This window comes from Pleurodeles waltl, chromosome 10 (genome assembly GCF_031143425.1).
Source record: "Pleurodeles waltl isolate 20211129_DDA chromosome 10, aPleWal1.hap1.20221129, whole genome shotgun sequence".
Taxonomy (NCBI): Eukaryota; Metazoa; Chordata; class Amphibia; order Caudata; family Salamandridae; genus Pleurodeles; species Pleurodeles waltl.
The window spans coordinates 614,490,341-614,506,295 of NC_090449.1; the positions used below are offsets into that span (position 1 = coordinate 614,490,341).

At 43.2% G+C, this 15,955-nt stretch overlaps 1 protein-coding gene across 2 annotated transcripts in view; it reads right to left on the reverse strand.

The window, feature by feature from the left end:
• The window catches only part of ACVR2B (activin A receptor type 2B), a 384,657-nt gene that overhangs the window by 11,851 nt on the left and 356,851 nt on the right, over nucleotides 1–15,955 (reverse strand). The window lies entirely within an intron of this gene.

Here is a 15,955-nt window from a genome sequence, read left to right on the forward strand (position 1 = left end):
GAGTGATGTGCGCAGTGCCCACAGAGATGCAACCCCAGCACAATGACTTTTCTTTTTGTGACTTTCCACATTAGGAGTGCAAAGCCACAATGAGCACCTACTACTGGTGTAGAAAACACGGGCCCTGAAAGGGAGAAAAACCCAGACCCTAGAAATCTGTCTGCAAAGCGTGGAGGATGGGTGGGTCAATAAGGAATATGGGGCTAGACAGAGTCTCTACCAAACAAGGCATTACTGAAGGTAAGTAAACTTGTTCATCTGACAGAGTTCTAACCGCAGACTCCTTACTTTAGAATAGATACCCAAGCAACACCTTCCGGGAGGTGTGTCAGTGAAACAATTTCACACTGAAAGGTCCTGCAGGAACAGACAAGCAAATGCTCATAGTTAAAGCCACGTTAATGTTCCACTGAGGCATGATGAAGGGCAAAGGTGGAAGTGTGCAGCAAACCTCTCAAAAACCTACTTACAATGTGATCTGAAGAGGGATTTCTGATCTAGCAACTGAAGAAAGACTGAGATAACAGAAAGATAGCCCTTTACAGTACACAGAGCAGAGGCCTGCTAGGCAAGAGAAAGGATAAAGAGAAGGACCTGAGCGAGGGGAGCAGAAAGAGGATCAACATGTTTCTCTGCACAACATGCCACAAACCTTCCCCAATGGCAGACGTATTCAGTTTTGGTGGAGAGGCGTCTGGTGGGCAAGATAAAATTGCAGACTTCGGGTGGAAGTTCGAAAGCTGTCAACTTTCGCTGCTCAATCTCCATGCATGAAGGCAGTGCGCTGCAACAGAATATTGGACCAACAGGGCAACCTGATTGGACGACCGATGGCCATGCTCAACAGCTTGGGATAGCAAACTCTTCAAGTCCAGTGCGGAGGACCAGCCTTCCCTTGACAGAGAGAAGGCAGGCTTTCAATGCTATCAGATCGCCCAGAGCACCAGTAGGTTAATGTGGAGTCCAGATTCCCCCAAGGCCTGTTACCTCTGATCTTCACATCTGCCAGATGCCTGTCCCATCCCAGGAGTGACGCATTTGTCACTACTGTCAGACCATCAGGTCGTGGTGGCTGGGTGGATGGGTAAAGACGCGTCTGGAAGCGAAGGGCAGACTGAGGTTGGTGAGAGGTCGAAGAGGTCCAGGGACCTGGCTGCAGCTTTGCTGTCCTTGAAGCACTCCAGCACTGAGTCCGCCTTGACTCTGAAGAGAAGGGGGCCAAACTGCGTATCCATAAGTGAGGCTTAGACATCCCCTGAAAAGCCAACCGTTCTCAGTCAAGAGTGGTGTCGCAAGGCCAATGTCAATAAAACCTCTCTGCCCAGCAAGTTGGTGGTATCCTGCCCACATCTGATTGCGAACTTAGCTGCACCTCTCCAGGCAGCAACAGTTTAGGAAAGTATAACCCCAACCTCCCTCAAATCAGAGGGCAGCACCTGCACAACTGGATCCCATATAGCATGGGGTAACTACCCAAAAAACACACTGTGTTCAAGGACCACACTGCAAGACTGAAGGAATAAAACATGTTCTTGCCTAAGGGGTCCAAGCCTCTTAGATTACCTATCTGGTGGGGCAGTAGGGAATGCACCAGGATTTTCACAGGATGTGGTGACATGGATGAGCAAGCTCTCCGGTGTTGTGTGAAGAAATTGTGACAGCCCTATAGTGGGGCACTGGAAGTCTGGAATAGTAATGTTCACAGGAACCTCTGTGCTCAGCTTGGACTAAGTCATAAGCAGGCAATCTGTAAGGGATTCATTAAAAAGGAGAAGAGATTCTGAGGTGGTTGCTCCCAGCTGAAGCACCTCTGTCAAGATGTTGGTCTTAACTGCTACTGAGAGCAACTGAAAGTCCAGGTTCTCAGCTGCCCTCCTCACCACCATGCAAAAAGAATTGATGATGGACAGAATGCTGAACAATGTCAAACATTCAGCCCAGTTACAGATCTAGGCCTGAATCCATTGTTTCTTTTGCTTGCCATGCCATTCCAGTTTGGAACCAGTTGTATGCAAATTAGTCTTGACCTTCTCCCCATGGGAGCAGTCCAGCTTGAATTGCCTGGCCATGTTCTCACTGGATCAGAAAAGATGCATCGTAGGACTGGTTTCAGGGTATCACCCCTCATTAGCCATGCTAGCCTGAATCCCGGTGGCATAGTGAGCACAGATTCCCCCTTCCCACTTAGGGCAACTACAAAAAGAACAGATGATGGACAGAATGCTGAACAATATCAAACATTCATCCCCAGTCACAGATATGGACCTGAATCCATATTTGTTTGCTTGCTACTCCATTCCAGTTTGAACCCACCCATGTGCAAATCAGTCTTGTCTCTGCTTCCCATGGGAACAGCCAAGCCTGAACTGCCAGGCCATATCCTCCCTGGGCCAGACAACAAGCATCCCCAGATCCAATTTGGGGTTTATCTCCTCATCAGCCAGGCCAGCTTGAATCCGGTAGCATAGTGACCATGGGACCCACTTCTGGGCATACCCTTCCCACCTAGGGCTGAAGCACCTCTGTCAAGACATTAGTCTTGACAGCAACTGAAAGTCCAGGACCTCAGCTGCCCTCCTCACCATCATGCAAGGAGAACAGATCATGGACAGAATGCTCAACAATGTCAAACATTCCCCCCACTCACAGACCTGGGCCTGAATCCACAGTTTTTTTGCTTGCCATCCCATTCCAGTTTTTAACCAGGCAGACGCAAATCAGTCTTATCCTTGCTCTCCATGGGAACAGTGCCAGGCCGTGTCCTCCCAGGACCTGAAACCAAGCCTGCCTGATTAGGGGTGATACCCTGAAATGGGTCCCAAGATGCTTGTTTCTGGTTCGTGGAGGAAGGATATTGCAAACAGTTCAATACAAGTACGTTAAGAAAAGAAAAAAAGCTGCATTAGCTCAGAACGTATAGAAACATGCAGAAATATTCTAGCTTTTCTATCCAAGGAGTTCAAAAATAAACATTCTTTCTGCTTGCCATACATAGTAAGCTATAAAAATAAAGCAGAAAAAAGAAAAGCAAGATTACATTTGTTGCATTAACCAGCAACCACCTGATGTCTTGTCTTTATAATCGGTGGCTTGATGCGTCACAAGTAGCTGATTATAAAGACATTTGTGATTGCTGTTTTTACACAAAGTGCTGAATCCTGGGTGTTACAAGTACATCAATACATTTACATGACAAGACAAATGAATAGGCATGCATGTAAATTAATAGCATTAAATGAAATACAATTACAACAAATATGTGAATCACATTTGAAAAGTTTTGGTTGGAAATGTCGCTTAAAAAGCTACAATGGTACAAATGTCAGAAAAGTTTTACAAAACAGTCTACCAGTGTAAACTGCCATTTATAATCAGTAACGTCAATGAAGTTTCAGCCCTACTAACTCTTTTCAAATATATGATGCACTACACATCTGCTCATTTCCTTTGGACTCCTTGCAAAAACATGCCCTCACATTTAACACCCAATCTATCTTTTTTCCACTCCCCTTTCCTCTCTCCCTCAGACTCCAGACACATTTTGCGTCCCATCCCAATATCCTCGATGCCTGCAGGGACATTTGAAGTTCTATCTGGATTATTTTTTAGCAAATCTCTAGCACTAATCCTGATTTGCAACAAGGATCTGAGAACTTTGATCAGATTACAATTTGTGCCCCTTTTTCACATCTCCCAGGCAGGCCTCGAGAAATCTACTTGCCCACTCCCTATGGCGAGCCGGCTTTTATCAGGTCGAGCTACATTTATAACCTTCTTGTGTGTACTGGCATGTTGACAAAGAACAGGGGTTCTGTTTACTCAAAGGGAAGGAGCAATAATGTTGATTCTATCTTATCATACTTGCTCTGTATTCAGAGTCAGAAGTCATTTTACTCCTCTGACTGCAGAGTTCTAGGATTTTGTTAAGAACTGCTACACCAAGGGTGTGAAAGGGTAGGCTGTAGGGTGTCAGATTTTTGCTAACATAACATTTAAATAGCTATTAAGTCAACTGTACAACATTTAAAAATATATTTCAGTAGTTGTGAAAGCTCATATTTTGTACTGGTGTGTGATGAAAAGGAAAATGTTACTTAACCAGTAGACATCTGTTTGTGGCATGAAGTGGTGTAGATTCACATGCTTTGCAGACGTCTGGCATCTAGTGTTGGGCTCTGAGTGCTGCAAGTTGTTTTTGTTCGAAGAATCTTTTCAAGCCATGAGATCGAGTGACTCCTCCTCGCAGTGATACTACACATGGGCATTGAGTCCTTTGTTAAATTGTTTTCCTGCAGGTGGGCGAATATATATATATATATATATAGACATTCTCCTTCGGCGTAGTCACTCCACTCCTGATCGCAGGTGGTGCTGCTACATGAACGCGCACCACCGCGTTCTATGAACCGCTACTATCCTCTGTCTCATTCAAGAAGGAACAGCACTCCAGAGCTTGTATTCATTAATTTATTTCGCTATCCGAACAGGAACGCGTTTCAGCTATCATGCCTTCATCGGCCTGTTGGCCGCCATTTTGAATTACTATTTATACACAATAAGTTGTCTTTCTTCACTTATTCAACGACATCATAATTGATTCCTATAATTACTTCAATCAGCTTGAAATTCCGTTATTCAATTCAACATTCAGATTGCATATTGATTATGCATCATACAACAGATGAAAAATCTCAATAAAATAACCGTAGTTAAATAACCTAAGCAATCGTCATAATGACAGCGATTGTTCTACAATTTTCTTACGCACATTTTCTAACGCACATTTTCGGCATTGCTTTGCACTTAAAAAGTGTAATACACAATTCAGCGGTAAATGCACTGTGTATACTCATTGCATCCTCTTACTTTACTTATGCATCGATATCATGATCAATTCCTATAATCACTTCAATTTTACTTCAGATTTCATTATTCAATTCAATATTCACATTATATATTGTTATATTATTTTATCTTGTACATTGTAGTAACATTGACAAAATATCCCAAACTATCATGGTAATCACTGCAATTATTTTACATCTCTAGACAATTTTTCACTTAGAGTGTTCACAATTCAGCGTTGCATGCACTCATATATTTAACAGTCTAAAAAAATGAAATACTCGCTATTGGTACCTATCATTCCATTAAGTACCTTCAATAGTGAACTGTGCACTGTTCATTTTCAACAGCTAATTACGAATATAAAAAGTAATGTTGGTGTCTCTGACTTTGCTATCTTTGATATGATGCTCCCTTAAAGAAACTTTATGATCATGAGCTGCTTTCCCATTTTACTTCAAAAGAACAGATATTACTTAATCAAGTGCAACCCTTACTGTATCAGAATTCGATAATTTCTATATCTGTTTTTAGTGCATGATTCAAATATTCAAATGTGCATGTAACTCTTCACTTTTATTTAGTCCATTTGGTTCCTTGGTATCTAACATCAAAATATATCTTGACTCCAATGTTCTCAGCTTTTTTTCTCTACCGCCTCCTCTGTGGTCCTTTGGTATCCCATCTAACACACTATATTTAAGATTTGTTATGTCACCTCCGTGGACTTCCCGAATATGCCTTGCTACTGGATATGAGTCGTCCTCATCATGCACTGCTCTAAGATGCTGTAAAATACGCTTGTGAACTTGCAGTTTTGTACTGCCTATATACATCTTAGGACAGCTGCATTTCAGTGAATAGATAACATATTCACTTTTACAAGGGTATAATCCCTTAATTTTATGTATGGATTTTCCACTGATCTTTACCGATTCAATACTCTCTCCATTTTTACACGCCTTACATTTTGTACAATTGATAAAACCATCTGTCGGTGTGAGCCACATTGGTTTAATACCACCTTGTCTGATGTCACTTCTCACAAGTAAATCTCGCATAGATTTCTCTCTTCTATATGTTACCTGAGGATTCTTCCCCATCTCTTTACCTATGATTGGGTCACTTTTAAGTATATGCCAATGTTTCTGTAACAACATGCGAATTTTGGAATGTGCCACTTTATACGTGGTTATAAAACTAACTATAGCTTGCTTTGTATCCTTCGTATTAGCACTTTTGGGTGTACCAAATAATACAATGTCTCTAGTGCGCTTACCCACTTTCTTCATCGCCTCACTGATGGTATTATTTGAGTATCCCCTTTCTTTAAAATGTGCTGACATCTGTTTTTCAATTTCTGCAAATCTGTTCTCAGTACTTCAAATCCGGTTTGCTCTTAATAATTCTCCATAGAGGATGCTCTCTTTTAGTGGTATAGGATAATAGCTGTGTGCATGCAATAGGCTATTCCCTGTCATTGGTTTTCTATATAGGGAGGTTTGTAGCCTCGCATTCTCTATGCTGATCTTCACATCCAAAAATTCTATTTCTTGAATATTTATATTGGCTGTAAACAGGCATTATAGCCGAAACGCGTTCCTGTTGGGATAGCGAAATAAATTAATGAATACAAGCTCTGGAGTGCTGTTCCTTCTTGAATGAGACGGAGGATAGTGGCGATATGGAAAATCTCTCTTACCCAGTGTACATCTGTTCGTGGCATGAGAAGCTGCAGATTCACATGCTGTGCATTATCCTGCCATCTAGTGTTGGGCTCGGAGTGTTACAAGTGGTTTTTCTTCGAAGAAGTCTTTTCGAGTCACGAGACCGAGGGACTCCTCCCTTTCGGCTCCATTGCACATGGGCGTCGACTCCATCTTAGATTGTTTTCCCCGCAGAGGGTGAGGTAGGAGTTGTGTATATAGTAAAAGTGCCCATGCAATGGAGTATGTATGTACATAATGTGTATTAAAAAAAAAAGTATATATTTACAAATTTACAAGTTTCATCAACTTATAACGGCTACAGGCTCCCGGGGAGGCGGGAGGGCGCAAGTGAATCTGCAGCGTCTCAAGCCACGAACAGACGTACACTGGGTAAGTGACAATTTCCGTTCAATGGCATGTGTAGCTGCAGATACACATGCTGTGCATAGACTAGTAAGCAGTTATCTCCCCAAAAGCGGTGGCTTAGCCTATAGGAGTTGAAGTTGTCTGAAATAATGTTCGTAATATAGCCTGTCCTACTGTGGCTTGTTGTGTTAACACATCTACACAGTAATGTTTTGTGAATGTATGAGGCGTAGACCATGTGGCTGCCTTACAGATTTCTGTCATAGGTATATTTCCTAGAAATGCCATCGTGGCGCCTTTTTTCCTAGTGGAGTGCGCCTTTGGAGTAATAGGCAGATCTCTTTTTGCTTAAATATAGCAGGTCTGAATACATTTCACTATCCATCTGGCAATGCCTTGTTTGGATATTGGATTTCCTCCATGAGGTTTCTGGAAGGCTACAAACAATTGTTTTGTCTTGCTAAATTGTTTTGTTCTATCAATGTAATACATTAGTGCTCTTTTGATGTCTAATGTATGTAAGGCTCTTTCGGCTACTGAGTCTGGTTGTGGAAAAAAGACTGGGAGTTCCACTGTTTGGTTTAGGTGGAACGGTGATATAACTTTTGGTAAGAACTTTGGATTTGTACGGAGAACCACTTTATGTTTATGTATTTGTATAAAGGGTTCTTGTATAGTGAATGCTTGTATTTCGCTTACTCTTCTAAGAGATGTGATAGCTATTAGGAAGGCTACTTTCCAGGTTAAGTATTGCATGTCACAAGAGTGCATGGGTTCAAATGGTGGACCCATGAGTCGTGTTAATACAATATTGAGGTCCACGAGAGAACTGGTGGTGTTCTTGGGGATTTGATTCTTTTTAAACCCTCCATGAATGCTTTAATGACTGGGATTCTAAAGAGTCATGTTGAATGTGTAATCTGCAGATAGGCAGATATTGCTGTGAGATGTATTTTGATAGAAGAAAATGCTAGATTTGATTTTTGTAAGTGTAATAAATAGCTTACAATGTTTTTTGCAGAAGCATGTAGTGGTTGAATTTGATTATTATGGCAGTAATAAACAAATCTTTTCCATTTGTTTGTGTAACAATGTCTTGTAGTAGGTTTCCTAGCTTGCTTAATGACCTCCATATATTCTTGTGTAAGGTCTAAATGTCCAAACTCTAAGACTTCAGGAGCCAGATTGCTAGATGTAACGATGCTGGATTCGGGTGTCTAATCTGTTGTTTGTGTTGAGTTAACAGATCTGGTCTGTTTGGTAGTTTGATATGAGGTACTACCGACAGGTCCAGTAGTGTTGTATGCCATGGCTGACGGGCCCAGGTTGGTGCTATTAATATTAGTTTGAGTTTTTTTTTACTCAATTTGTTTATTAGATAAGGAAGGAGTGGGAGAGAGGGAAAAGTGTAAGCAAATATCCCTGACCAACTCATCCATAACGCATTGCCCTTGGACTGAGGGTGTGGATACCTGGAGGCAAAGTTCTGGCATTTTGTGTTTTCTTTTGTTGCAAATAGGTCTATTTGTGGTGTTCCCCAGCTTCGAAAGTAAGTTTGTAGTATCTGGAGATGAATTTCCCATTTGTGTGTTTGTTGGTGATCTCGACTGAGATTGTCGGCTAACTGGTTTTGAATCCCTGGGATGTACTGTGCTATTAGGCGAATGTGATTGTGAATCGCCCAATGCCAAATCTTTTGTGCTAAGAGACACAGTTGTGATGAGTGTGTCCTTCCCTGTTTGTTTAGGTAATACATTGTTGTCATGTTGTCTGTTTTGACAAGAATGTGTTTGTGGGTTATTAGCGGTTGAAATGCTTTCAATGCTAGAAACACTGCTAACAGCTCTAAATGATTTATATGCAGTTGCCTTTGTTGAACGTCCCATTGTCCCTGTATACTGTGCTGGTTGAGGTGTGCTCCCCACCCTATCATGGAAGCATCTGTTGTGATCACGTATTGAGGCACTGGGTCCTGGAATGGCCGCCCTTGGTTTAAATTTATAGGATTCCACCATTGAAGCGAGAAGTGTGTTTGGTGGTCTATCAACACTAGATCTTGAAGTTGACCGTGTGCTTGTGTCCATTGTGTTGCTAGGCATTGTTGTAAGGGACGCATGTGTAGTCTTGCGTTTGGGACAATGGCTATGCATGAAGACATCATGTCTAGGAGTTTCATTACAAACCTCACTTGATAGTGTTGGTTTGGGTGCATGTTTAGTATTACATTTTGGAAGGCCTGTACCCTTTGTGGACTTGGAGTGGCAATCCCTTTTTGTGTGTTGATTGTTGCTCCTAAGTATTGTTGTATTTGACACGGTTGTAGAAGTGATTTTTGGTAGTTTATAGAGAACCCTAGTTTGTGAAGGGTTTCTATGACGTATTTTGTGTGTAGAAGACACTGTTGCCGAGTGCTGGTCTTTATTAACCAATCGTCTAAGTAAGGGAATACGTACATGTACTGCCTCCTGATGTGAGCAGCTACTACTGCAAGGCATTTTGTGAATACCTTTGGAGCTGTTGTTATGCCGAACTGTAACATTTTGAATTGGTAATGCATGCCTTGGATTACAAACCTCAAGTATTTCCTGTGGGAAAGAAGTATGGGTATGTGGAAATAAGCATCTTTGAGATCTAATGTTGACATATAATCCTGTTCGAGCAAAGGAATCACGTCTTGAAGTGTCACCATGTGAAAGTGATCTGATTTGATGTAAAGATTTAGTGTTCTGAGATCTAAGATGGGTCTCAGTGTTTTCTCCTTTTTTGGCATTAGAAAATACAGGGAGTAAACACCTGTTCCTTTTTGATGGTTGGGTACTAGTTCTATTGCTTCTTTTTGTAACAATGCTTGGACTTCTATTTGTAACAGATCTAAGTGTTGTTTGGACATGTTGTGTGCTCTTGGAGGCACATCTGGTGGCAACTGTAGGAATTCTATGCAATAACCATGTTGGATAATGGCTAGGACCCACGCGTCCGTAGTTATGTGTTCCCAGTTGTGGTAATAATCTGTGAGTCTCCCCCCCAGTGGTGTTGTGTGGTGGGGGTTTATGACGTTGAAGTCACTATTTGGTTTGTGGGGTTTTTGGGCTCTGGAATTTCCCTCTTGTTTTAGGGAACTGTCCACCCCTATTTTGTCCTCGAAAACCTCCTCTCTGATATTGGCCCTGATATGTGGGTCTGACTTGTGAGGTGGAAGGCTCTGTGGTTTGGACCCGAAACCCACCTCTAAAGTGCGGCTTCCTAAAAGTGCCTCTTCTCTGTGGGGAGTAGATCGTGCCCATGGCTTTGGCCGTGTCTGTGTCTTTCTTCAGTTTTTCTATCGCTGTATCCACCTCCGGCCCAAACAATTGTTGTTCGTTGAAAGGCATATTCAGCACAGCCTGCTGGATTTCTGGCTTAAATCCGGAGGTCCGGAGCCACGTGTGTCTCCGAAAGGTTACCGCTGTGTTACTGTCCTGGCCGCCGTGTCTGCTGAGTCCAAAGCCGACCTTATTTGGTTGTTGGAGATAGTTTGGCCCTCCTCGACACCCTGTTGGGCATGTTTTTGGAACTCTTTGGGAAGGTGTTGAATGAGATGTTGCATTTCATCCCAATGTGCCCTGTTGTATCTTGCCAGTAGAGCTTGAGAATTGGCAATTCGCCATTGATTGGCTGCCTGTGCTGCCACCCTCTTGCCTGCTGCATCGAATTTCCGACTTTCTTTGTCGGGTGGTGGTTCATCTCCAGAAGTTTGTGAGTTGGCCCTTTTCCGGGCTGCTCCTACCACCACCGAATCAGGAGTTAACTGTTGTGTGATGTACACAGGGTCAGTAGCGGGAGGCTTATATTTCTTCTCCACCCTAGGCGTGATGGCTCTGCCTTTGACTGGGTCCTGAAACACCTGTTTGGCGTGTTTTAACATGCCTGGCAGCATTGGCAAGTTTTGGTATTGGCTGTGCGTGATGACGTCATCTTCTATGGGCTCTGCATGCAATGCTACATTATGAAATTTAGCTGCCCTGGAAACCACCTGCATGTAAGCAGTACTGTCCTCAGGTGGTGATGGCCTTGCCGGGTAGCAATCAGGACTATTATCTGAGACTGGTGCATCATACAAATCCCATGCATCCGGGTCATCTTGGCTCATCCCTGTGTGCGTTGGTGACTGCATCATTGGGGGTGTTGCTACGGGGGACAGATGTGGCGAGTGCGCTGGCGATTGCTGTGGCGAAAACTGTGGTGGTGTTTTTTCTTTAGCCACTTTTGCTTTTGGCTGCATTTCTGCCTCTTGGAATGCGAGCTTCCGCTTCATCTTTATTGGAGGAAGAGTTCTGATTGTGGTCTGGCTCCCCCATGGCCAGTTCTTGTTCAAATCTGTGGCCTTGTAATTGCGTGGAAAGGCCTTGTTCCTCTGTATAGGAGCTGTGTTTCGGCTCCGAGGCTGCATGTTTCGGCACCAAAATCTTTTCGGCAGTCTTTTTCGGCTCCGAGGAAACCTTTTTGGCTTTCGGGGTGCCGATCTCTCGGTGCAGAGTCTGGTCAGAGCCGGTATCTCGACCGGAGTCGGATGTCTTCGGCTGCTGCGAGGCCTTTTTCGGTGCCAATGTTTGGTCACCGAGTTTTCGGGTTAAGCCATGGCCTGATGGTGGTGTCGTCCCCTTGGCCTTCATTATTTTAGCGTGAGTTTTCCCCGGGGTATTTTACTCATGGTTTGTTGTGTCTTCAGCTGCTCACTCTTAGACTCGTCCGAGTCCGAATCTCGAATGGAGAACCTCTCCTCTTCTTCGACGTTGATGTGCCCAGTCGGTGTCGACGCTATATGGAGCCTTCTAGCTCTTCGATCCCGCAGTGTTTTCTTGGATCGAAATGCCCGGCAAGCATCGCAAGTATCCTCTTTGTGTTCGGGAGACAAACGCAGATTACAGACCAAATCTTGGTCTGTATTAGGATACTTTGCGTGGCAGTTGGGTCAGAAGCGGAAGGGGGTCCGGTCCATAAGGTTTGAAGATGGACGTGTTCGGGCCGACCAGGCCCCGCCGAGGAGTGGAAGCCCCGAAGGGGCGCCGGAGCTCTTCTTTCTTCGGTGTCGATGTGCTAGCACTAACCAGGTACCGAGCGCAAACAATACAGTCGAATTTCCGATGGATAACTATCTTTTCCGAACCGAAATACGGAGCGAAGAGGAACACGTCCGAACCCGATGGCGGAAAGATGGAGTCGACGTCCATGCGCAATGGAGCCGAAAGGGAGGAGTCCCTCGGTCTCATGACTCGAAAAGACTTCTTCGAAGAAAAACAACTTGTAACACTCCGAGCCCAACACTAGATGGCAGGATAATGCACAGCATGTGTATCTGCAGCTACACATGCCATCGAACATATACATATATATATATATATATATATATATATATATATATATATATATATATATATATATATATATGGAAAATGTCACTTACCCACTGTACATCTGTTTGTGGCATGTTCCGCTGCAGAATCAAATGCTGTGCACTGTTCCTGCCATCTAGTGTTGGGCTCGGAGTGTTACAAGTTGTTTTTCTTCGAAGAAGTCTTTGAGTCACGGGACCGAGTGACTCCTCCATTCCGCTCCATTGCGCATGGGCATCGAATCAATCTTAGATTGTTTTCCCACATACAGTGAAGTAGGAGTGGTAGAATGAGAATAGTAAAGATGCCCAAGCAATGGAATAGATATGTATGTACATAGTTTGCGCTAAAGGAATGTTTATTTACATATATACAATTTCTAATTGCAACTTAAAAGGCTACAGGCTCCCGGGGAGGTTGGAGGGCGCATGTGTATCTGCAGGGGAACATGCCACGAACAGATGTACACTGGGTAAGTGACATTTTCCGTTCAATGGCATGTGTAGCTGCAGATACACATGCTGTGCATAGACTACAAAGCAGTAATCCTCCCGAAAGCGGTGGTCAGCCTGTAGGAGTTGAAGTTGTTTGAAATAATGTTCTTAGTACAGCCTGTCCTACTGTAGCTTGTTGTGTTGCTAACACATCTATACAGTAGTGTTTAGTAAAAGAATGAGGTGTTGACCAAGTGGTTGCCTTACAAATCTCTGTCATTGGTATGTTACCTAGAAAGGAGATTGTTGCTCCTTTCTTTCTAGTGGAGTGTGCCTTTGGTGTAATGAGTAGTTCTCTTTTAGCTTTTAGGTAACAAGTCTGTATGCATTTAACTATCCATCTGGCTATGCCCTGCCCTGTTTGGATATAGGGTTACCAGCATGGGGTTTCTGGAATGCGACGAACAATTGTTTGGTTTAACTAAATGGTATTGTTCTGTATACATAGTACATTAGAGCTCTTTTTATGTCTAATGCATTAAGTGCTCTTTCTGCTACTGAGTCTAGCTGTGGGAAGAAGACTGGGAGTTCCACTGTTTGGTTAAAAGGAAACGGTGAAATGACCTTTGGTAGAAATTTTTGATTTGTGCGGAGAACCACTTTGTTTGTGTACTTGTATAAAGGGTTCCTCAATAGTGAAAGCCTGTATTTCACTAACTCTCCGTAGTGAAGTGATTGCCACTAGAAATGCAACTTTCCAAGTTAAGAATTGGATTTGACAAGAATGCATGGGTTCAAAAGGTGGGCCCATGAGTCGTATAAGTACAATATTAAGATTCCACAAGGGTACTGGTGGAGTTCTTGGAGGTATGATCCTCTTTAGTCCTTCCATGAAGGCTTTAATGACTGGTATTCTAAATAGTGATTTTGCGTGTTTAATTTGCAGGTACGCTGAAATTGCAGTGAGGTGTATTTTGATGGATGAAAAAGCAAGATTTGCTTTTTGTAAGTGTAGTAAATAGCCTACGATGTCCTGTATGGACGCATCTAACATTGTGATATGTTTTGCTTGGCAGTAGAAAACAAATCTTTTCCATTAATTAGCATAGCAATGTCTGGTGGTAGGTTTTCTTGACTGTTTAATGACTTCCATACATTAGTTTGGAAGTTTTTAGATAGCCCAACTCTAAGAATTCAGGAGCCAGATTGCTAGATTGAGCATTGCTGGATTGGGGTGTCTGATCTGCTGTTTGTGTTGCGTTAACAGGTCTGGTCTGTTTGGAAGTTTGGTGTGGGGTACTACTGAGAGGTCCAACAGTGAGGCGTACCACGGTTGGCGTGCCCACATTGGTGCTATGAGTATTAGTCTGAGTTTGTTGTGACGCAGTTTGTTGACTAGAAAAGGAATGAGTGGGAGAGGGGGAAAAGCGTAAGCAAATATTCCTGACCAATTGATCAATAGAGCATTGCCCTTGGACTGGGGGTGTGGGTACCTGAACGCGAAATTTGGGCATTTTGCGTTTTGGTTTGTGGTGAACAGATCTATGTCTGGGGTCCCCCACTGGAGAAAGTAGTTTTGTAGTACCTGTGGATGTATTTCCCACTCGTGAGTTTGCTGGTGATCTTGACTGAGATTGTCCGCTAATTGATTGTGAATGCCTGGGATGTATTGCGCTATTAGGAGAATATTGTTGTGAACTGCCCAATGCCAAATTTTTTGTGCTAGGATGCAGAGTTATGATGAGTGTGTTCCCCCCTGTTTAAGTAATACATTGTTGTCATATTGTCTGTTTTGACAAGAATGTGTTTGTGAGCTAGAAAAGGTTGAAAAGCTTTTAGTTCTAGAAAGGCTGCTAGCAGCTCTAAGTGATTTATGTGTAGCTGATTTTGCTTGTTGTCCCACTGTCCTTGCATATTGTGATTGTTGAGGTGTGCTCCCCACCCAATCATTGATGCATCTGTTGTGAGAATGGCGTGAGGCACAGGGTCTTGAAAAGGCCGCCCTTTGTTCAAATTTATGGGGCTCCACCACTGAAGCGAATAGTGTGTTTGGCGGTCTATCAACACTAGATCTTGGAGTTGACCCTGTGCCTGCGACCATTGTTTTGCGAGGCATTGCTGCAAGGGCCGCATGTGTAACCGTGCGTTTGGGACAATTGCGATGCACGATGCCATCATGCCTAGGAGTTTCATCACAAATCTGACTGTGTAATGTTGATTTGGTTGTATTTTTGGTACCATGGTGTGGAATGATTGTACCCTTTGTGGGCTTGGACTTGCTAAAGCTTTTTGAGTGTTGAGTGTAGCTCCCAAATATTGTTGAATTTGGGATGGTTGCAAGTTAGATTTTTGGTAATTTATAGAAAACCCTAGTGTGTGTGTAGGGTATCTATTACATAACGGGTGTGATTTGGACACTGCTGTTGAGTGTTGGCCTTTATTTAGACCATCCAGATAAGGGAATACATGCATGTGTTGTCTCCTTATGTATGCCGCTACCACAGCAAGGCATTTTGCAACTACTCTGGGGGCTGTTGTTATCCCGAAGGGTAATACCTTGAATTGGTAATGTTTTCCCTGTATAACGAACCAGAGGTATTTTCTGTGAGATGGATGGATGGGTATATGAAAATACGCATCCTTTAAATCCAGTGTTGACATGTATTCTCCCTGTTTTAGTAATGGGACTACATCTTTTAGTGTCACCATGTGAAAGTGTTCTGATTTGATGAATAGGTTGAGTCCTGTGATCTAAAATTGGTCTTAGTGTTTTGTCCTCTTTGGGAATAAGGTTTGTGCGCTCTTGGGGGAATATCTGGAGGAAGATGTGTGAATTCTATGCAGTAACCATGTTGGATAATTGATAGGACCCATGCGTCCTTTGTTATGTTTGTCCATTGATTGTGGAACATTCCCAGTCTTCCTCCTACTGGGATGTGTGTTGGGGAGGGGTGATGGCCAAGTCACTGCTGGTATTTGTGGCCTGCTTTGTGGCTTGGAATTTTCCCCTGGACCTTGGGAATTGTCCCCTGAATGACCCACAAAGCCCCCCTCTCTGATACCGTGATTGGTAGGAGGGTTTTGCTTGAGAGGTGGATGTTTCTGCTGACTGTGGTCTAAAACCTCCCCTATATTGCGTTTTTTTTTTATGTCTCTCTGTATTGGGACGAGTAGAGCGCTCCCATTGCTTTGGCCGTATCCGTGTCCTTCTTCATCTTTTCAATGGCCA